Consider the following 24,723-nt stretch of genomic DNA (forward strand, 5'->3'; position numbering starts at 1 on the left):
TATATATATATATATATATATATATATATATATATATATATATATATGGTGTCCCAGGTGGAAGGGGCAATATTTTGGGAAATGGTAGTGTAAGTGATTCTAAGCAAAAAAGTTCATATGAACATAAGTTCTAATCTCAACGGTTTGAGAGCTACAGGTTATGAAGCATCTTTTACTTCGTTGAGTATTGTTCACCCTGTAACTATTTTATAGAGTTAAGACATAGCAAATTTGAAAGCTGATGGAATAACCTTTACAACAGTATGCAGCATGTGGCAGTGTTGTCTTTGGAAGAGAAGCTATTGAGGGAAATTTGAGAAAGTTAAGGTTATTTAAAGAAATTGGATGGTAACACTGATTAAAAAATGTCCCTCAATAACTTCTTTTCCAAAGATACCACTGCCATATATTGCATATCATTGGAAAGGTCATTTCATCACGTTTCAAATCCACTATGTACCACCTCTGAAGAATAACTACAGGGTGAGCAATAATCAATATAAAGTAAAAAAAAAAATGGTTCACAACCTGTAGCTATCAAACCGTTGAGATTAGGACCTATGTTCATATGAACTTTTTTTGCTTAGAATCACGCATACTACCATTTCCCAAAATATTGCTTGCCCCTTCCTCCTGGGACACGATATATATATAGGGTAAGTTTGGGCGAATCCGGACAGTTCTGATATTTTTTTCTTTTACTGCTATTCCGCTAAACAAAAATATCCAATACTTCGTCATATTATTTAATGATATGTTGGTATGCATGTACAACTGAAATAACTTTCCTTTAATAGTATGTTAAGAAATAAAAAAAAATAAGTTTCTTAAAGTTGACAAAATCTTTGATTTGCAAATTTGGAATGGTAAATCCGGACAGTAGGTTGGCGATTCCGGTCACTGAACTTTGAAGGAAGATATATACATGATAGGTATATTCTAGCTATCTTGCTACACTAACATTCTAACATGATAAGTACAGAATATAAATACAAGTACATGATAAATACATACAAATTACTAACATTACAATGTCTATACTAATTACTGTTGAAATTGTAAGCTAAATGCTCAGTAGTGTAACTATCACTATAGCGTTTAATCATTAAACATAGTAATCGCATTTGTTTCTATTAGAACTACATTGTACTGCCATTTTGTTGCTAGTAACAACCAGATTATTAGTAAAATGTATAATGTGTGTGCACTGAGACTAGCATTTATTTTTCTTGCGTTATTGACGTCTGCCAGTTTCGTGAAACACTAATCATAATTCAGACACATCGTGCAAGGTAAAATATAGTTCCTTATCACCTCCCCACATGTTTCATGAAACCAGATCTTACACACAGTACAGGACACCCAGAAACGGTATATCCTTGATGATGGTGCATAATAACTCTTCCCACAAAATCCACAGTTGTTTTCATCCATACCTTCGATTGTGTTTGAGAAGACAGTTTGAAACTAACTGCGTTTCGTGATACTTAATCTTTTAGCAACGCCTGACCTTCGGGATGTGAGTTTGCGAGAAGCAACAGCAGGACAAGATAGGAACTGTTTAACTGAGAACTCTGAAGGTGATTGAGACGTGTTTTTGGATGAGTCTGACGACACAGAAGAGGAATTGTTTCCAGTTGCTGGTGGAACATGCTCATTCAACAAAAGAAATTCATGTTCCAGAAATTGTTGCGAATCAAATGGGAATATACCAGATGATGTAGCCACTCAGTAGTGTAGAATTCTGAGCACCTTATGATTTACGTTTTGTAATTTAGTTGTGTTGGTAGATCCTAAGATAATTTTATAGCTTTTTCTAGTGATCCCTCGGAGTCCATTTATGGCAAAAATGAATAGACGCTAAAAATTAACAGTAGATCTCACGTACTATTTCACACTCATAAAGTGAAAAGCGAGAGAAGAGAGAGTGTTCTGAATCATCTTAGTTCATTAATTACATTGTTCGGATTCACCTTAACGTAATAAAGTGTCTGAATTCACCCTTCCCTAAACGTCCGGATTCGTCCGTTTTGAGCACTGTAAACTTGCACGCGTTGAGCAGGCGCGCGCAAAGTAATAGAATGCTTCCAATACGCAACGAGTAAAGTAAGGTCTTCGCTTCGATATATGTCTTACTTAACCATTTGCTGACAACCACTTCTGTGTAAAACCTTAACATATGCCACTAAAAAGTTACATCAGGTCAAAAAACGTGCATGAACTTACTTGTTTATTCTTCTTTCCCCCACCGTCGAAACTATGTATAACACTCTTTGCACTTCCTACTAAGCACTGAACTATAGAAAGGTACGGTGCTTCAAATAGGCGTCACAAAAGTCTCTACATTACACATGCAAAGAACAGTATTATCATGAACTTAGATGTCCGGATTTAGCGACTGTCCGGAATCACCCAAACTATATATATTCAGGAAATATGAAGAGCAAATGCACGAAATTCACTGTTGATGCAAACGCTGATACGGTAAGAAATAATCGGCGTACGGCCTCGCATTTCTTACCATATCAGCGTTTGCATCAACAGTGAGTTTCGTGCATTTGCTTTTCATATTTCCTGAATATGCCCAGCTGGGGGCTTCGCCCCCACACCTCCCCTTTACTCGGCCGACGGCCTCGCACCTCTTAAACCCACAATTCTACCGAACTTCAAGTTTCATTTCCTATTTCAACTATCTAAAAGATAAGATTTTGTATCCCAAGAACACGCCTATTTCAATAACATGGGGATTTCTTCATCTCGTTAGACCCCTTATAAATATTCACTTTTGGCAATTTTACTGTAGGTTAGTCCCGAAAAGCTACAATCATGCCAAATTTTTACTTTCCACCCGAAGTACCCCTTTAATTAATGTCAGTTCATATAGTTTTATATATAGTTAGGACAGCGCTAGCCAAAAATAATTCATACTTTATTTTCCTGGAACAAATTGTTCATTTGTTTATGTACTCTATTGAGCAACAGATTATTTGTCTTATTTTCTTAACAGTGACACATATATTCCTAAAAGTGACGCACTGTAATCCTTTGATTTCTTGAATGATTTTCCTGATCCGTATACGAAATCACATATAGGCAATCAACGTTCAATCCTCACTGATCTGCTTACTTCTCCAGTCTTACATAATGATTTACGTTTAAAGCTCCATAGTTTTGGATCTATGGGCCTTTAAAATTATTTTTTTCATGTTTTCGGCAGCCTATATCTCCTAAAAGAAGCATTTGTGCACCCAGTTTGGTTTATACTGTTTGTTTTATCTTGGTTTCAGGAATCATCACCCAAACGTTGTCGGTATTGATTTGAAAAACCCTATATATATATATATATATATATATATATATATATATATATATATATATATATATATATATATATAGTCGTAAGCTTTTAGTGTGTTATGAATGAAGATATTCTTATGCTTATGTATGATGTGTTGATATAGCAAATATGTATAATAGATAATCTTAAAGCTTATAAACTAATATTTTTGTAATTCATAAACTACTTCTTTCAACGTTTTCTACATATGAGACGAGGACAGAAGCTAACCTTTTAGGATAAATTATAAGGATTCATCTTCAGTGCATTCATACAAGCACAACAGATGAAAAACAAAACAGCGTGTTTACAATCTCCGCTGTTCTAAATACGAGATTACCTTTTGCACATTAAATATTCTGTTTGTATGTTTCTCACAGGTATAAAGGCAAACAATGTAAAGCACTTTATGACGGTTTTGTCCTGATAATAAAGATTCACAGAATGAAACAGAATTTCGTGGTTAATGATATTATGTAGAGAGTTATTATTTTGTATTACGCATGCTTGAAGCATGTTACTTCATACTATACATACATTTACCAACTCAAAGTTTACAGAAAGGATTTCCAAAGCTTTGATATCTGTTTTAGTTACTATTAATGTTATGTGTGTTTCTACAAGGATTCTTTTAACAACTTTTCCTTACCTCGTTACTTCCTACAAGTCCATGCTTGAATTAAATTTTGGGTTGTGGGTCAGTCGAGTAAAAGAAACATGTAGTTTTACAAGATATTTCATTGTGATAGGTTTTCATGTTATTGAATATGTGTTAAACAAAATATAAAGTAAACGGACTTTAAATAACATTGGCAAATTAAAAACAGGTTGTTAATAATTAAAATCTTGTACAATTCACAATAATGTTCTGACGTACAACGCTTGACATTAGCAGTTATTAGGTTTTCAATTGGCAGAGTAGCAGTTCTTGATTGATTTAAATAATATGTTAAATGGTTGTTGATAATACGCAGTTCGTGAATAATACTTTGTAAGAAGTTGTTTTATTAAGAATTTAAACATTGTTTGTAAATTTAGTAAGAATAGAAACGTGTGTTCTCCCTTTGGAGACACTCGGTCCAGAAAATGTAAAAGCTTCTTTTCAGACAGCGATTCTGAATAAGGTTTTCCTGAAATTTTCCTCGGTAGCACCAGGCAAATGCTGAGATGGTACCTAATATAATGGTCCTAGGTCGCTTCCTTCCTTCCTCATTTTTTTCTTCCTCCGCACTTTTTAGAGAAGTGTGCTCGCCGAGGGACGTCATCCCTTATGCGTGACGGGCTAACATGACCATAGATGACGAAAACCCAGAAATCTAATTCCCATTTCTAATCCTAATAAACATGTGTCTGGACTTCAAATGTCTTGGTTGCTTACATGACCACAATTACCAAGATGTGATTAAGTTATCACCAAATCTCAGACGAATGAAATTCTATGTCTAGGGAACAATTAAAGAGCATTTAAAACAGCGTGTTACTTCTGAATTTGATAAATTATCATGTTCTTCTGTACTTCAAAATATGTAATTTGCGGATTTAAATTGATAAAGACACTTTGAACACTTGATTTTTGTTATTTGATTTAATATTTTAATACCACTTGTAATAATTTCGTACTTTCGTAATTAATAACTAATTCATTTGAAATGCATCTTTATAAACTGGACTTATGGCCCACCCTGTATCTTCAAATCTACTAACAGAAATATTGCAGTTTCGGTACTAAATCAGTTAGCATTAATTTCAAAGACAGACCTGTTAAATGAAGTTACACACACCTCGTGTCGGCTAGTGCTTGCTTCACTTTCCGCATACAGTGGCGCTCTCTACCGGTAGTGCTCTCTACCATGAGCTGTATGTAACTTTGTTGTGCAAGAGTCGGCAGAAGTGGAAGCGCTGTTACAGAGATGTATTTGCTATTTCTATTCCGAAATGGACACAATCGAAGCAGCCGAAGAACGATAGAAGCGGAAGGGACGCAAGAGAAATGAAAATTGTGAACTTTGGCAAAGAATTGTTTGAAGGGGCCCTCACCTTGAGGACCCTAAAATGGTGGGAAAACTGTGCGAAAAACACGTTTGTTTTATCTCTTCTTGACAATGTTGTCATCGCTTTCAGGCCCCGAAAAAATGTATGTTGTACCTAAGGGAATAACAATTTTTTTAACTAAAAATCAGCGATGTGTCCCCCCCAAAATTTTTTCTACAATGTTTTGAAATTTTCAACACGCAAAAAAATAAATAAAATACGCATCGACGGTTTTGGAAATAATTGCACAATTACATTTAGATGGTATCTACAATCTGTGAAACTTTCAAAATTTTTCGACCACGCCCACCAAAATTTTTAAAAATATTCAATTTTGAGCATGTATGATACGATAATTCTGTAAGGGGAGGGGGTAAGGGGTCAATTTTTTTTAAGGTAGTTTTAGGTCAAGGATAACCTTCTGGGTCAATAGCAATCCAATTTGGATCAAGGGCCGATTTCACTATCTTAGTAGGAAAGACCCTTTCTGTTTGTCAACAAAGGACAAAGAAGCAAGACACAAGAATTTGCATATATATATGCAAATTCTTGTGTCTCGCTTCTAACCAAAAGGTACAATTTTTCATAATATGCATACGGAATCCATTGACTTTGAGTAGCTCTCTTATCCAATGGTAATTTGGGGATAAGGATGTTTGAGTAGTTAATGAAATGATTGATTATGAAAGACTTAATGTAATAATAAGATGAAAGGAAACAAAAACGAGGAAAGTCATGATACGATGTTGTCCACCACAAACTTACAGCCTGTGATAGAACCAGAAACCTCTATCAGCAGAGATGATCATCCTACTAAGCCACCATGCTCTCACGAAACAAAACACAGAAGAAAGAAAAATGGGCGGATGGAAGTGGTTCATACTGGATGGTATCTTCACTGGTTTCTTCCTCGTCAATGGCCTGGATCCTCAGTTGGTTCCTCTTGGAAGGTGATCCGGGACCGCGTCTTCTGGTGCTACTTGCCACACTCAAATCTTCTCCTCTCTCACATTTTCGAACTCGAATCGATCTCAATGGATTTAACCGCTTTCCGAGTGACAACACTTGCCACTCCTCAGCTTGATGTGCTTGAGTCCTACTTCGGCTCTCTCTTTAACATGAATCCCCTCTAATCCAGCCTTTGCTAGATGTTTAACTGTTCAGGAAGTACAAACAGAGGAGCTGATGAAAAAAAGTTGTTAAACTGGGAAAAAAATGAAAGATTGGCATGAGCTTCCATCAGAAACAAGGAAATTGTCTGTTGTTTATTTAGCGCTCATTACAAAAGTTCGACGTAGTTTTTCTACATTTTTGTTCATGGATGTCTCTATGTGTGGCTACAGGGGGTCCAGAAAATAAGAAGTTTTGACGTTTTCATAGTCTTTAATGATTCCAATTCTTCACATTTACAAATAGTTATCAGAATAATAGATACACCTGGATTTGGAAACATGTCAGTTGTTTGGGTTAGCAACGGTCAGGCGGGGACCGCTACACTGGGGCTGCTGCTGGTGGTGTGTTAGGCCCTACACCTCATACATATTGTTATCCTTGCGATTACCAATAATTACTTAAAATACGCAATGGGTGTTCATCCTTTTAAGGTTTTATGGATTATGGAACCCAGAGGTTCAACATCGCGTTCACGAAAACTCTCGAAGTCTCGATTAACTTTTGTCCTTAGCCAACTGGATCCCGTTTCCACTTTGTATTCCTATTTCTGCGAGGTGTATCTTAATATTGTCTTCTCATCTGCGTCTAGGTCTTCCTATTGGTTGTTTTCTGATTTAATTTCCAGTTAAAAGTTTGAAAGCTCTCCTACTTCCTTCCACTCTAGCTACATGACTTGCCTACCTGAGCCTCCTAGACTTGATGACCCCTAACAATGTTTGATAAATGGTATATATTATGCAGTTTCTCGTTATGAAGTTTCCTCCATTCTCCATTCCTATTCCTCTTGAGTCCGAATATTCGTCTTAGAATTTTATTCTCAAATACTTTCAGTCTGCGTTCTTCCCTCAGAGTACGCGACCATGTATTTCTAGTTCTACTCTCTAAATATAGTAAAACTTTGAGTATAAAAAATAAGAAATAACAAATTTTGTAAGCGATCTACTAGTCTGAAGTTGGATGAATTCAAATGAAATTCACTATATTGCAAAATTGTTAATGACATATTTATGTATGAACAAAATAATCGAAAAAAATTCACTCTCAGGAGTAAATTACCCTTTGTCGTTTTTTTCTATTATACCATAATATAGGAAAGTGGAACATTGATATATGACAGATGAACAAAATCGTTAGAGCCATTTTCGAGAAAATCACATTTTTTTTTAAATCCTTCAATAAACTGTTCTTATTTTGGGAGTAGAAGTTCTGGAATTTCTTATAAAATCTTTTAGTTTAAAATTTTGTGTTGATACATCGAATGTTATGACCTCTATGTGAGTTTACATACATGGGACGAATGAACAGAAGACTAGACATTCAAGCACCTACGAAGGGTCTTCCGGATCCGGAACCCTTCCAAAATTTTCTAACTCAATACATATTTGTACGCTTTCTTAATAAAACTATATTTATTTAACAGGGAAATTATTGATGTAGTATAAAAATTTGACCTTACACTTCTTCTGTACTCCTTCTCTTATAAAAACATTCTAGTTCTATCATATTTTCTGAAAATATAGGTGGAAGTATTTTACAGTTAGTATCGTCATTTTCAGTGCAGAATAATACCCGTTCAATAATACATAGACGTACAGTAGTGGCTTTTAGCGTTGGATCCCCCCGAAAGTTTGGACCCTACCAACAAAAATTAATGGGGTCACCCTTGCATTCAAGATTGACTTTGCCGCATGTAGAAAGACTATAAAATGTATAAATTTGTTGAAAACTTGAGTTCGATTTTTTCGAGATCGCCATATCGCACACCTGGTCTCTCTATATATTCTCTTTTGAGCGACAATAATGCAAAATTTCCATTTTTTAAGTTGTAACAATCTTCCACCGAGTGTGCGATATGGTTTCTTCTATCTTATATTCGCTCGAAAGTAAAAATAAAGTTTCTACCGTAGACTTACATGGTTAAGGACAAGTTAATGTAAAATATCAAGAACTGACTTAGAAGACTGAGACTATTGTCTTAATATTGAAATTGAATTTTGCACTTTGTTTTTGACAATTTCTGGTATGAATAAAAAAAATGTTTAATATAAAAATGAAATATAAACTAGGGAATACAGAAACTTATAATTTTTGGATTAAAAACTGAATCATTGACTGGAAAAGGAGACTATTCCACAACCTTTAGTTTTGGAAACTGGACAACAAAACCGCTTACACGAAATACCGTTGCTTATTCAAAAATATTTGTATCGTGTGTTAAGACTTTTCATTTCCCGAAATACCGAAAACATACGGTAATGAGATTATATATTTAGTCCTACAGAGATTGCTATCGCGGAATGTTCTTTAATTTTTGGAATATTATTTTTCCACTCACTGATTCAAGTATAATAAACTAAAACTGTATGTAGCACTTGATAGGGATTCAGATTATTAACTTTGATATATAATTCGTCCATTCGTTTGTTCTTCCAATATATCAAAACTCGACTAGAGGCCATACTCTTCAACGTATTCGTATCAAATTTTGAATTTAATTGTTTTATAAGATTTTTCAAGGGGCTTTTTTCAAATGTTCTTCCTACCCTTAGAAATGGAAAAAGGATAATTTTCCGGAGAGTAAATATCATAATAATGACGATTCTATAAAATAAATAAACAAATAAATAAAAACTAACGATCCTGTTTATATATCATAAAACAATATTTCATTAACAATCTTATATTCTGGTATGAGTCGTTTCTCTGGGGAAAAATCCAGAAGGAGTAATTTACTCGAGGAATGAGTTTTCTATTGGGACGATTCTTTATAAAACGGCTCATGCAATTTTGTCAATATTTCATAAACAAATATTTCATTACTAACCCTAATATAAGACATAAGTCATTTCTCGTGGCAAAATACAGGAGGGACAGTTTATTTTTTCGGGCGAGTTTTCTTCGGAAAAGGTTCTCCGAAAACGTTTTGCAGTTTTATTAGTATCTCTCTATATTATTTAATGTTGAGTTGATTTTGAGTTTAATGTACTTTTCAACAGCGATGCTATATGAGACGGGACCTACTGATTACCGTGGAATCCGAACCACATGAGCTCCCGGTGGGAAGGCGTGTACGCTAACCGCTTAGCCACGAAGGAGCACTTCACTAATAACTGGCAGAATAAGATGATTAATTAATTGAAGCAAAACTTCTTCTTCTTTTTTTCTTTTTGCAATACTGGCCCGTATCTTTTAATTTTATTACTTTCCTTTTTCTTCTTTTTGTCTTCCCTTCTTTGTATATTTTTAATATAGAAGTATGATACGTAAGACTTCAGCATGTGGTAGAGACTGTTCACTGTTGAAGTTGTATAGATAAGATAAATATTCAGATGTTCTATTCAGATTTGTAATTCTTAGAAGTGTTCAATCATTGTTAATTCATAAAATGATTTAGATGTTATTGCCATTTGTAATACGCACGAGATGTATAAAATTCGAGTTGGGAAGTCTTTGCCAAAGGGATCTTTGAGTAAGGCTCTTAAATGTCAGACATCCTGCAATGGCATGATGTAAAATCTAAGCGGGGAAAAAAGCAACATGTATGTAGCATATGAATAATAATGTATGCTCTGTACATATCTTCGTAGTGAACATATGGATTCTGTATATTTGCACAAAATACTGCTTTCCGGATGACGGATTTTTCTCAGTGTAATCTTGCATTGAGATACACTGTAGGCCTATCTAAAGAACCTGTTTAAAAGCTTGTGTACAATGATTTCGAAACATACATCGCAATGTTTTTAATGTATATACAATATGTAGAAGAACACGTCGATGGAATTCGAGTATTAAAATTTAACATGGTTGCCAAAGTAACAGTGCGATAGTTACTAGGGAGACGGATTCCGGGCTCGATCCAAATCAAATTAGTATAATGGGTTGCTTCATATTCCTTTTAGGTTCTCCAGTTTCTTTCCACTTTTTCATTCCATTATTTTCTTATCCTTCATTGATAGTTATCATCTGTCTATTTTTTGCGGGCAGCGGTGGCTCAGTGGTAGAGCATTCACCTCTGGTGCATGGGGTCCTTGGTTCGATCCCAGCTCGCTAAGTTTGTGGTGGACAAACACCGTGTGCGTGGATTTCCTCGGGGTTCTTCCTCCCACTTTCATCATTTCACCATTTCATTCATTTCTCATCATCACCATCTTCTTTAGCATACCCGGCATAATCGTGGGACGTAAAACTTAAAAAAAAAAATCGTTTCCCTTTTGTCTATTTTTGCCTACACAAGACCTATGTATGGGATGTTAAATATTTCAGCTTTCTTCATAATGAAACTGACATCTATCTCGAAGAGAATAGTGCACATAAGAGAGACGAAGTTTGTGTGAGAAATCAAGAGACCGTTTTCACCGCAACCAATAGCAATAATATAGAGAAGATCAATAAATCCAAATATTTGGGGTAATGGTAATGGTAACAATTGAAAAAGTCAACGAGGTAAAAAAAAAAAAAAAGAAAAAGAAATGGTTGAATATTCTTTTTATTGGTACGTAAGTTTTATTGCTGCAACTTATATCGAAGAAATGAAAACTAAAAATATATTTGAAAGTAGTTTCTGCGTGCTTTATTGTATACGAATGTTAAATGTAGTGACTGGCACACAAAGAGAGAGCGGAAATTGAGTGAAGGTTTCTGAAATTAGAGTTTCGATTCTAGACACGAGAGAATACAGAGCTCAAGTCGGGAAGTCTGTGAGAAAGAAACAGTTTGGTAAATAACTAAGAAGGCGGGAAATTAATATCATTTAAAGCAACCCATATTTACTCCGCTTAGTATATTTTTTTCTTCAAAAACAGAATTTTATAAAAGTGTACGACCACATTGCACAACATTCCCATAAGATATCCTCTTCCGGAATATTCAGACTCGCAGTACAATCTTTAAGAATAATAGAAACATCTATGGGATTTCCCTTGGATTTCAGTGAGATGGTGCCTATCACGGGACAATATTTGGATGTCGAAAAGCCCTCCTATGATTATCCCGCAAGGAATCCAGAAATGTTTCACAGGAAGTCATGTTTCAGGGAATAAACGCACAGCTGGATTTCCACGGGAAGTCTACTGGGACGTGCCGTGGATATCCTCATATCCCAGGACTGATACCGCTGTGCTATGTGGATGAGGAAGGCACTGACGTCAATTTCGCTATGAAACATATCGTAAAATAGGCCTTTAATTTTCGGAATGAGGATCTTTGGTTGGTGTTTAATCAATGGCTGTTATCAGAGGGATATAGAGCGCTACTTTTTTTTTTTTTTTTTTTTTGCCTTTACACTACCTGATCCATACCCCTTACTAATGGTATTCTTTTTAAATTATTTGCTACTCCCTTCAATGTTTACGCGTATAATTGCCACTACTGTAGGTGATAATAATTCAAATTGGATTGAATCGGCACCGGGTAGGTTTCAATATGGAGGTTTTATATGAAGTAACTAAGCTATTTAGGCGAAATAATGCTTGACTTGTTTTAGGAAAGTCTAGGAATGGTTCTCCGTATGTTAAAATAATAATAATAATAATAATAATAATAATAATAATAATAATAATAATAATAATAATAATAATAATAATAATAATACGTTAAGCGCCATGTACGCTGCATGGGACCGACAGGTGGTTCGCTCAACGGACTGCGTCGGTTCCATGGGACCGACATGTCTACTCTGTTTCGTTACTTTCCTAAGAGGCCGTAAGCCCAATCTTGTTGAGACTTTCCCATTAGAAGGGACCGACGCGGCCCCTTCGAAGAGTTTTGTGCTAACGGTCCAGTAACATTGCATTTTATTTATTTTTTTAATCTACAAAATTATATGGCGGCCAATTTAAAAAATCACTGTGGCCCTCAATAAAAAGGTATGTATTTTGTCGAGTACACACATTAGAAGATATTAAACGTACACTTCTAAATGGGGACACTTCTAAATGGTACACCTTAGCCGTAAAACTCCATATGGCTGTACCATTTAGACGTGTAACCCGCTGTACAACAGTTCAGACGTAGAGTTTTGCCGGAACCGGTGGAATGGTCCTGTAATCCAGTTTTCTCAGTGGCGAGATAGTGGAGTGGGAAAAACGGCCTACATTGACAGGGTAGATCTTGAATGATAGTTTGCAAGAGTAGCCCCGATCATGGTTAGAAGTCCACTTTAATATATTAGGTTCTGTCCTTCATAACTTTGATATTGTATGATATAAAAATACACACACACACACACACAAACTAAAATTCAACTTAGAGTTCTTACTGTGTGTGTAAGATAACTCAATTTTAAAAAATAAGTGATTTATTCCTTTGTATGTGTGTGTGTGTTTTAGGCTCGGATCCAAAGGGAGGGATATATGGGCTATAGCCCCCCTTGACACTCAGGTATACACTGAATAAAATGAACTTCAATCCTACTTTCTTTACACTGGATAAAGCGGCAAACTATGGTTTAGCCTCTCCCTTGATCATATCCTGGATCCACAGCTGTGTGTGTATGTGGCTATCAGTGCTCTTGAGCTATTCCCTTGTCCCACCACGACTTTCAATCATTTTATTTCCTCCACAAGCCCTTGTCATTATTTTCTTTAGTTACGTTGTATCCAGCGTAAAAATGAGATGCAGCAATCCTGTACTAAATATTTTACTATTCCAGGAGAGTGATGGTATAGTATCTTTAACGAAAGCAGTATTTCTTTTATTCATTATCTCTTTTTGCTCATCTTAGCTAGGATTGCTGGCGTTATCCTGTACTCCAGCCATCCTGAAGGCGTAATAGTGTTGTGGGAAACGGCATATACTGTAAGGATCGATCTTGCATGATAATCTGCTCGCTCGGTAACTGTCGTATAAGGCCGCGGTAGTGGTTCGTTAATAGTAGTTTCCATCCTTCATAACCTATGTGTTACATAAGGATGTAACACACAGTAGCTCAAAGTCATACCTTTCATATCGTAAATTTAAATTTGAAATTATCTTATATATATATATATATATATATTAAAGAAATTGTCAGCAAATGTGTAAATTTTAGCGTATTGCGACGTGCACGTAGCTACGAAGAATCTACAAGAAGTCGATTTCATACGCTTTCTGTCGTGATTAAATGGCTTATGTCAGACTCTCGATTCCTGGCGGGTGTATACCTGCATTCTACAATAAACTATACAGCTACGTTTCATATAATCTCTGTTCAGAAAAGAAACATTAACTTTGAAATGGTAACATTTCTCTCTAACTTCTGATTTATTTATTTATTTATTTATTTTTGTTCAAATTTGGGTGAAAAATATTTCTACTACATTATTTTTTGTGGAAACGAAACTGGCTTATCCCATTTACAGTCATAATATTTATTGATGGTTACTACAAGCCTATCAAGGATGAAAAACGTTAGTATATGCCCGTCCGACTGACGGTTAATTCCTACATGTTACGAACAACTAATGAATTTTACTTTCAAACTTTCGCATTGTGAGGAAAAAAAGAATAAACTCTTAAGCGCATTTCATATTGTTCAACAGAGAACCAAATCTTGGTCTCCCAAAGTCCACAAGTCTCCAAAGTCAATTTAGTATCATTATGGAAAAACTTTTACAAAGGTACGCAGATACTGTACTTACCGGAGATGGACAAAGTTTAGACCTGTTGCTGTGTGCGAGTCGGGAACTGTGCGGATGCGCCACTGGGGATCGAGCGTCGATTTTTCGTGGCAGCAGCGTCTTTCGGCGGCTGGACGTCAGAGAAGCAGGTGGCGTGGTGTCCACCGAAGCGACCCGCCTCGTTGTATATAAACGTCTTCAGCCCACGTGCGTCGACGTCTTGTGCGTTTACGGCGGCGCAACTTTTGTGGGAGATACAGGGGCGTGTTCAGAGGAGAACCACCATCCCCTTTTCTTTAGTCCACGAAAATAATTACGTGGGAGGGAGTCCAAAAAAAAAATCAACTGATGTCTGTACATCATTAATCTTAATAATCTTTTGCTTTCTTCACATATAGCACACGGCTAGTTAGGATTTATGTTATTTTTCTTTCTTAGAAATACTGGATTCAAAACGTAATCTAAGTTCGAGTTTTCGAGATACTTTTTTTTTCTTTTTTGTTATTTCCTACGTGAATCGAGGCTATATTTCCCTTTACCAGATCCCATTACTCTGTTATTTCCTTGAAAATTAAAACAGGGGTTACGAAACATGTAGTTTTTAATTTAGGGGCACTGTTCTTGATTGTGTAGCTAAAAAATGATATTAGAAAGAAATCGTAATGAAATTATCAATTTTTCTTCAACTTTCAAACTAGTACTAGGAGGAAGAGGTAAATAATCAATAATACTAATATTCATAAAAATAACGTTCAGTATGTATTTGAGATCTTTTATATTTATGAGCGTCTGTCAATTATAATATTATTGGCTGAAATTCAGGTCCTCTGTTATAATCAATATCACAAAACTATTGATTATGTTTGTTTCACATTGATTTACATGATCCGTGACGCTAGGAGAAGCAAAGAAAGAAAATTGAAGTGAAATAGGTTAATTTAAGGTAGTCACTACGTTCCCCACCACTTTTATTTTTTGATTTGCTTGTTTTTTTCTTTCTTTTTTCTTTGTTTACTTCCCAATTATGTTGTATAGAAGTAGTTATCGGAACTGTTATAATGGAAGAGCTATGTCCGTCTGTCTGTCTGTGAACAGATATCAGAGCATAAAAAGTAAGAAATATCAAGATGCGGTTTCTAGAATCGATTCAGAATTCCGAGAATACGTTCCATCTCATCCGCTAAACTTCTGTTAAAACCGAAAGTGCTAGATATGAAACCATTTCTGGTTTTAACGTTGATCGACATAGAACAAAAAAAGGTAACAGATTAAGATAAGCAACTCTCTGGAATTGATTCGGCGTCCCAAGGAAAGATACCATCTTCAGCTACAAATCTGTACTAAAACTGAAAGTGATAACTATTTACCACAACTTCCGGTTTCCATATTGATTTCCACAGAGCAAAAACGGAAAGAAATAACGAGGAATGGCTTTTTGATATGCACAGGGAAAACTCCGTTCTCCGGATAGCGGTATATTGTATATACAAATATACGGTATCCTCTTGCTTACTATAGAAATCAGTACGGAGCATACGTTATCCGTATGCTACATATGCACTGCCCTTAGGTGTTACATTATGCAGTTGCAGGATGTCTGACATCTAATAGTTTTCCGTATATCACATGCGTATACTTATGTTACCTTCATCAGCTATAAGTTATATACGTTCATTTGTACGTCAGATCCTGACCGCCTACATTGTTTCATACGAAAAGTACGTATACATGGAACACTTATACGGAAAGTGTTATAAAACATGCGTTTTCAGTTATACGTCTGCTGTACGTTAATTCCAAAAACTACAGGAATTACGCTTGTAACCTATCTTTTTAAGTACGCCACCTACAATTTTTTTTTCTCAGTGTGAGTTGAAGGTCCCAGAAATAACTTTCATCTTTACATTTCTCTCCTTTTGCAATCCGGAAGTTGTAGAGATCTCCGGTTTCCAGTTTCAACACTGATCGGTGTAAGCAATGTTGCAGCGTATGGGTTATGTCGGACAGAGGGGCGCCAAGTTAAGTACAGACATAATTTACATTGAAATAACAAAGCTAACCTGACCTAAAGTATCTAACCAAAATTAGGCGGCATCGGCTTCAATTACAATTCGATATTCAATTTTATAAACACACACTAAATTATTGTTCTTTCTTTTTTCTTCAAGTATGTTTAAAATTCTGGCGCACTATCCTCCACATATCCTTCTAATTCCTTACAATTGCCATAGTGAAAAACGGTAATAGATAACTAGAATTGGAATTTGAGGTGAATTTAGAACTGTAAGAATATATTTGATTTCCGACTTTGTACCTCTATTGCAATCGAAGGTTGTAGAATTCAGCTGCCACTTTCGGTTATAATATTGAGTCCTATTCAGTGAAAACAATAATATGAGGTGACATACTGAATCCGGAAGTAGTAAGATGTAATATAACTACAATATTGACTCCAACATAGAAATAGAGCTCCTCCGTGGCTAAGCGGTTAGCGTACGCGCCTTTGGCGTGGGAGACCCGGGTTCGATTCCCGGCTGGAGCTCATGTGGTTCGGACTCCACGTTAATCAGTAGATCCACGTCTCATATAGCCTCGCTGCTGAACGGGACGTTAAACTCAAAATCAACTCAACTCAACTCCAACATAGAAATAGTTTAAATCAGAAGCAAAAAGAAAAGTATATAACTGAAATAATGTGGGTAGATTGGTTAATTTGGAGTTTAGCATCCCGTTTAGCACCAAGACTTTTATGAGACGTGGAGTTACAGCTTAACGTGGAATACGAACAACATGAACTCTCATTGGTAATTGAACTCAAGTCTCCTGCGTCATTGAAAAAGTACTAATGTAAGAATGTGAAAGTACGTAATTTTTGCACTTGCCGTAACGCTAAATACGCCACTGTGTAATATAGAAATGAACAAATAGAGGAGAGATAAACAAATTATTAGTATTAGGGTGCGAATGAAATGTCCGTCTCCCAGATGCTTCATTTCCAAAGGTATTAAAAAAAGAAAGAAAGAAAAAGAACACTACAATATCTGGTTAATCGCAATAGTTACCTTCTGTAAGTACTCACTTTTAGGGATGCGCACGAGTCGAGTCGAATCGAGATTTAAGCCTGTCTCGACTCGACTCGAGAAAATGTTGTCTCGACTCGAAAATATGTTGCTGTCTCGACTCGTGTCTCGACTCGACAGTCTCTGTCTCGGCTCGACTCGAATTCGACTCGAGACAAAATATACGAGTTAAAATATGCACACACATCAGCCAGACCGTTATGACTACCTACCTAATTGTTAGTATGTCCACCTTTTGGCACGAATAAAAACGGCAATTGATTGGTATGGTCACAATGTTCCTCGGTGGGTCGCTGGAGAGAGTTGGCACCACATATGCACACACAGGTCATCTAATTCCCGTAAATTCCGGGGGGGGGGGGTGATGCGCCCTCACGTCACGTTCAATCACATCCCAGATGTGATCGATTGCGTTCAGATCCGGAGAGTTTGGGGGTCAACACATCACCTGGAACTCGCTCCTGCGTTCCTCGAACCATAGCATCACACTCCTGGCTTTGTGACCTGGTGCATTATCTTGTCGAAAAATGCCACTACCGATGGGAAACATGGCCGTCATGAAGGGGTGTACGTTGTCTGCAAGCAGCGTGCGACGCCTCGGCCGTCATGGTGCCTTGCTCGAGCTCCACTAAACACCTGGATGCTCACTTGAATGTTCCCCAGATAATAATTAAGCCGCAGCCAGTTTGTCTCCGTCCAGCAGTACAGATGTTAAGGACCTGTTCTCTTTGAACACGACGGATTCGCACCCTCACATCGTCATGATGAAGATATCGGGATTCATCAGACAATGCAATGCTCTGACATTGTGCCAAGGTCTAGTGGCGATGGTCACGTGTTCATTTCAGTTATAGTTGCCGATGTCGTGGTGTTAACATTCGCCATCGTTAGGAGTGTTCGGTGCACTGTGTATTCAGATTATGTTGTGAAGGCCTGTGAAAAAAACGGAAATTTTGGGTTAAAAAAAGTTTTTTACTGTTTTCCCGAGCTGGGGAAAACACGGAAAATTTGGGTGTTATCAGAATCATCATTTTTGTTAATCACAGAATCATTTTAGGTAATATGTTAAATCAAACATATATTTTATAGAGATATCTTCATTGTTCTATGTAAAATTCCGGAAATTTTGAAACCATTAGAAAAAAAATCATTTGTTCGGCAATATTGGCAAAAACAGGAAAATGTAGTTTAAAAACTATTTGTTGGCCTGATGCTAGTAATCTTACTTGCTATAACATGTCTGCAACATATACAGTGGGAAGTCGAAAATCCGAACTAATTGGGACCACAGGTATTCGGATTTTCAAATTGTTCGGATTTTCGAAAATGACCAAGAAAATGCCATTTAGGCTTACATATACTGTACGGTATGTTCTTCTATCGATACAGTGGTTGTTCAGTACATACAGTAATTACAATACCGTACGTAAGGCTACTTACATTTAATGTTTCTGAAGAACTTGCTTGTACTCTAAATAACACTGTTCTTGTAAGTCACACTTAAAACTTATAGGCCTAAGAAAAAAATAAAAATAAAAATACATGACAAACAATTACATATAAATGAACTTCTATAAAAACAATGACTTCACATAACGTCGATGGACACGCTATTGTTTGTTTATCGCTAGCGTTAAGACAAAATGTAAAAAGCTTCTAGGGACCACGTTCGGATTTTTGACGTTAGGATTATCAACGTCCTACTGTATATACAATGTACAGTATTTCGCTAACGGAAAAATACTTAAAGCAACAGGTTTTAATTCTACTTTACACAAAGATACCGCACAAGTGAGTAAATTTGAGCAGCGAGAAATATATTAAGTGAAACTTCCGTTAGTTATTATTACAGACTAGCAGAATATCCGTTCTTTGCACTGGGAGAATACGTTTCATTTTGGACACAAAGGGCACCAAAACTGTCACCAATGAACTTGTGGACCCCAAAACTATGAATTTGACATTAAGAGCCTGCCTTACTAAAAATAATACAAAATTTACCATTTTTCTTTTGCTTGATTATTCATTAGTGAAAGGAGATAATGCAATGCAAGTTACCACAATCATAGATAATGGTATTCTACAACAGAAAATATGAACCTGAAGAATGTTCAGTGTTGCAATCCATAGAAATTACAGTGTTGCCAGAAAAACAATTTCCTTAAAATCTAAGTTAAGACAGCGAGTAGAGGAATGAACTCAACTGCATTTGATTACGTATCATGTTGTTTTGGTTTCTTGTGAACTACTTTTTAATTAACATTATTATTTAGTTTTAATAACGGTATGTTAAAACTATTTTGTTTATTACAAATTAAATAAAACTATTATGCAAAAAGTAGTTCACAGGAAACCAAAAAGACATGATACGTAATCAAATGCAGTTGAGTTTGTTCCTCTACTCGCTGCCTTAACTTAGATTTTAGGGAAATTGTTTTTCGGGCAACACTGTAATTTCTATGGATGGCAACGCTGAACATTGTTCAGGTCCATATTTTCTGTTGTAGAATAGCATTATCTATGATTGTGGTGACTTGCATTTCATTATCTTCTTTCACTGATGAATAAACAAGCAAAAGAAAAATGGTAAATTTTGTATTATTTTTAGTAAGGCAGACTCTTAATATCGATAATTTTCAATTATCTTTACATGTCACCATCCTCCTTAGAGTACTAATGGGGCTGAATTTGTGGATTTAAACGGCATATTCTGTTCATCTCAGCGAGTATGGATTCGAGCCCATTTTCGATCATGTATCTATCTATCTATCTATCTATCTATCTATCTATATATATATATATATATATATATATATATATATATATATATATATATATATATATATATAGAGAGAGAGAGAGAGAGAGAGAGAGAGAGAGAGAGGCGGATCCAAGGGGGCTATAGCCCCCCTTTCACACTCAAGTATACACTGCATAAAATGGGCTTCAATCCTGCTTTACACTGGATAAAACCGCAAACTATGGTTTAGCCCCTCCCTTGATCATATCTTGGATCCGCCACTATATATATATATATATATATATATATATATATATATATATATATATATATATATATATATATATATACTGTATATAATGCTCAAAAAATTAGGGGTTCAGCTGAAATATCACACAAGACCTTAAGATAGTGTATGAATAAGCTTGTGTTTGACTCATATATATCATACAAGAAGGAATGCTTTAAGATACACTAGAAAAATGGGGCACATATTGGTGTTGGGTCACGGAAAACCTTGTTCACATGGCTCATGACACAAGACGGTTATGTGTGCACCTCTCGAACTGCTCACAAACACGCAAGGCAACAAAATTGATTGTTCCTTAATATGCATATGATCACTTCGAATAGTCAACAGAGCCTCGCACCTGCGTAGCATGGATTCAATCAAATTATCGATGCGTTCTTGGGGATGTTGTGCCACTCATCCAGAAGAGCGACTTCCAGCTCTGGAGTGGTTGTTGGATTTACTGGCCTAGCGGCAATTCGTCTGCCAAGCATATCCCAAACATACTCAACTGGAACGAGATCCGGAGAGCATGCTGACCACTTCATCCGAGCGATACCCTCAGAATCCAGCATCTCATCCACTAACCGAGCTCTGTGAGGACGAGTATTGTCATCCATAAAAAGGAACGAATCATCAATGGCATCAGCATAAGGTAGAACAAGAGCTTTCATGGTCTCATCCCTATATCTGAGAGCCGTCAAAGAGCCATTTTGGATGATGTGGAGCTCAGTACGCCCACCAATGCTGATTCCTGCCTACACCATCAGTCCACCACCATGATACTGGGATCTTTCTCGCACAAACATGGAATTGTGTCATGTTCCACACTCTCTCCAGATGAAAACACGTCGATTATCAGGCTCTATACTGAATCGAGACTCGTCAGAGAACAAAACATTGCCCCATTCATTGCGTCCCCACCCACTATGTTCCTCCGCCTACGCTCTTCGATTAACAAGGTGTCGTGCAGTTAATGGGACACACACCATAGGCCTACGTACGTAGAGACCACCTTCTCGAAGGCGATTGCGGACCGTTTGAGTAGATATTGTGCGTCCTGTTGTTCGGAAGGCTCGCGGGAGCAGAGTTGTATTCTGACGCCGGTTTCGACGGGCTGTTAACTAGAGATAACGATCGTCTCTGGCTTTGGTTGCTAGTGGACGGCCCTGTCCTTGTCTTCTTCGAACACTTCCAGTTGTTTGAAATCGATTCCACAATCGGGAAATCACACTTTGTGCCACTCCTATGGCATGTGCCACCTTCCGCCATGACTGACCAGCTCCCAACCTGCCGACAGCTCGCCATGCCAACGATTCTGGCAAATCACGTTGTTACGCAATTTCACTACGTAGATTTGTGACGCACTAAACACAATGAGAACAAAGATATTCTGGAGCTGGAATGTGTTGGCAGCGCCACACTACAAAATGATATCTGGTAGCGCCACGTCACTGATCACGTGCACAGATGTTCCAAACGGTTCGTTTGCACGTTGGGCCTTCATGATTTTAATCTGAACTGGACAAGATACAGTGTTCTCACATTATTCGGAAGAAGTTTTATATGTGTTTTCATCTGATTCCCTAATTTTTTGATCAGTATATATCCATTCTTCGCATGGAAGTCAAGGCCTGTGGAAGTATTACCCTCATTTCCGCGACCGCGAAAACTATGGATCTGAGACTAAATCGATCATTTTGGATTACTTTTAGATGTCTCGGTATCCCCCCCCCCCCGCTGACTCCCGGCCCGCATGCAATGGTAACTGAATTTGCAAGTGATCATTAATGAAAGTGTCACCATTGATCTCAGCGACCGCGAAAACTATGAATTTGACACTAATATCGGTCATTTTGGATTACTTTTACTTGTCTCGGTACCCCCCCCCCCGCTGACTTCCGGCCCACATACATTGTAGCTGAATTTGCAAATCATCGCTAATGGAAGTGCCACTATTGATCTCAACGACCGCGAAAACTATGGATTTGACACTAATATCGGTCATTGTGGATTGCTTTTATATGTCTCGATATCTCAACTCCCGCCCCCCCCCTTCCCGGTTACCCCCGGCCCGGTGCTGCATAGCATGAATTTCGAAGTTAATGAGATCGGAGTTTCACCATTGATTTCAGTGACCGCGAAAACTATTAATTCAACACTAATATCGGTTATTTTCTACTACTTTTACATGTCCCAATAAACGACCACTGAGACTCCCCTGGTTCGAATTTTGACAAAATCGTTTAACTCTGGTCTGGAGCCTGGACCAAGGTATTCGTGACTAAAATTAGGTAACTCTTGGCCAATTTGTCTAGTTCCCAAGCCGGTTCCGGCAAACGCCCCCTGAGACTCCACTGGTTCGAAATTTGAAAACAACTTTTCGTCTCGATTGGGGCCTAGGGCAAGGTACCTCTGACCAAAATTTGGTAACTCTCGGTCCACTCGTCTGGTCCCCAGGCCGCACACAGACAGACAAACACACAAACAAACTCTTTTATTTTATTTATATTAGACAGCTGAATATACCCATTCTTCGCATGGGGGCAGTATTTGAAAGACAACGCCTGTTGAAATATTACCATTCATTTCTGCGACCGCAAAAACTATGAATCTGACACTAATATCTATCATTTTGGATTACTTTTACATGTCTCGGAATCCAACCAGGGGGTCTCAGGGGGCGTTTACAGGGACATGTAAAAGTGGTAGGAAATGGCCGATATTACTGTCGAATTCATAGTTTTCACAGTCGCTGAAATCAATGGTGAAACTCTCATCGCATTAACTTCCAAATTCACCCTATTCCGGCCGGGGGTCAGCGGGGGACGGATACCGTCCCCCTGAGACCCCGTTAACTCCCGGTCCGCATACAATTGGAGCTGAATTTGCAAGTCCTCGCTAATGAAAGTGTCACCATTGATCTCAACGACCTCGAAAACTATGAATTCGACAGTAATATCGGAAGAAAAGAAAAGAAAAGAAAAGAAAACTTTAGCGATCGAATTAAAAAATAGTTCTCCTCAGGTTAGTATTCACTGAGAATATTGTTATAAAATTTAAATTTTATAGGTAAATTAGTAGACTGAATACATCCACATCGTATCCACTGAGTTGCGAAATTGTGTGCCTCCAGACATGGGCGGCCGAAGAAAATTTTCTAGGGGGCATCTTCAATGTTTGCTATATTAGTCTGGCATTTAATGTGCATGGTTTGTTATATTACGTATACATTTTCGTGAGCCATGGAGGTTCATTCTTATCAAAGACGGAGATTATGAAGGAGCAGATCTACTGTACAAAATATAATAAAAACATCTCTTTCGGATTTCTATCATTCCGCAGTCCAACCCCGAGACGGAAACATAAGAGATAGGCTTTTTGTTTTTAAACAAGATAACGTGTCTAGCGAATGCTTTACATTGTGAAGATTATATTAGTGAAAATTAAACGAATATAATTTTACAACTTAATATACATATCACTAAATGTTGAGCTCCCCGTTGCTATGTGGTTAGCGTATGCGCATTTCTCGAACGAAGTCTGATTCATGGTAGGAGCTCATGTGTTTCAAATCCGACGTTAAACTGTACGTTCACGTCTTGTAGAGCTTTGCTCCTGAAAACGACGCTAAACTATAATCTAATTTAATAATACTAAATATTAGAAAATAATGACTTACCAAGGTGACGTCAATTTGGCAGTCATCAAATCCATTTTATACTTTCACTTAATCCAGTGAATATTAATATAACAATTACAAGACACACGCGCATATAAATACTCAGAAACAAGCGCATACACACGTACACATACACAAATATGAACACTTCAAATCTATTTACATGTGGTGGACTGTGCTGCATCAAGCACTGTTATTTTCGTCATCTTCTCATGTATCTGCATTATTTGATTCACCCACAGATTTGTTATTTTTGTACGCATCATTCATTTTTGCATTTTCGGGAGGGTTCAGGGTTCTTTCTTCATTTAAAGAGTCGGTTCTCTGTATTGGAAAGAGAATCAGGGGAGGAAGGGGGAATTTATACTTTATGAATGGATAACATTTTAAGAAATATATACAAAACATGCCGCGCTTCCGACGCAGCACTGAAGCATTTCTTTTAGCGGTCATACCCCCTCCCCTCTGAAGTTGTAAAGTGAGAAGGGACAGAAACATCCCAGACACTCAGGGTTCAGTTGACAATAATAAAACTATGGGTAAGTAAACATCTTGTACAGAGTCACGTTTTGCTTATTTTTGAACATTTCTGTGAATTCAACAATACAACAGCGGAAATACTAACTGGTTTTATTACTCCAACCATTGCTTCAACTAAGGGATAATTCCCAACGGTCAGTGAGTCATCTAAATTTTCGTTCTTTTTCTGTTCTCCAGAGGAAAGAATGACATTTTGCCAAGATGCTAAAGTCAAGATGCTAGATGCTAAATGGGAGTGAATTATGCACCAAGT

The 24,723-nt window shown here is 37.0% G+C and overlaps 1 protein-coding gene across 1 annotated transcript in view; it reads right to left on the reverse strand.

Annotated features, from left to right (window-relative positions):
• The window catches only part of LOC145681505 (uncharacterized), a 354,193-nt gene extending 339,886 nt beyond the window's left edge, over window positions 1-14,307 (reverse strand). The window contains exon 1 of the mRNA XM_081753152.1: window positions 14,161-14,307. The gene's annotated coding sequence lies outside the window, so the exon portion shown is untranslated. The remainder of the gene's footprint in view (window positions 1-14,160) is intronic.
• Window positions 14,308-24,723: the final 10,416 nt, after the last annotated feature.

The sequence above is a fragment of the Thermobia domestica genome, chromosome 3 (assembly GCF_964235325.1).
Source record: "Thermobia domestica chromosome 3, izTheDome1.hap1.1, whole genome shotgun sequence".
Taxonomy (NCBI): domain Eukaryota; kingdom Metazoa; phylum Arthropoda; class Insecta; order Zygentoma; family Lepismatidae; genus Thermobia; species Thermobia domestica.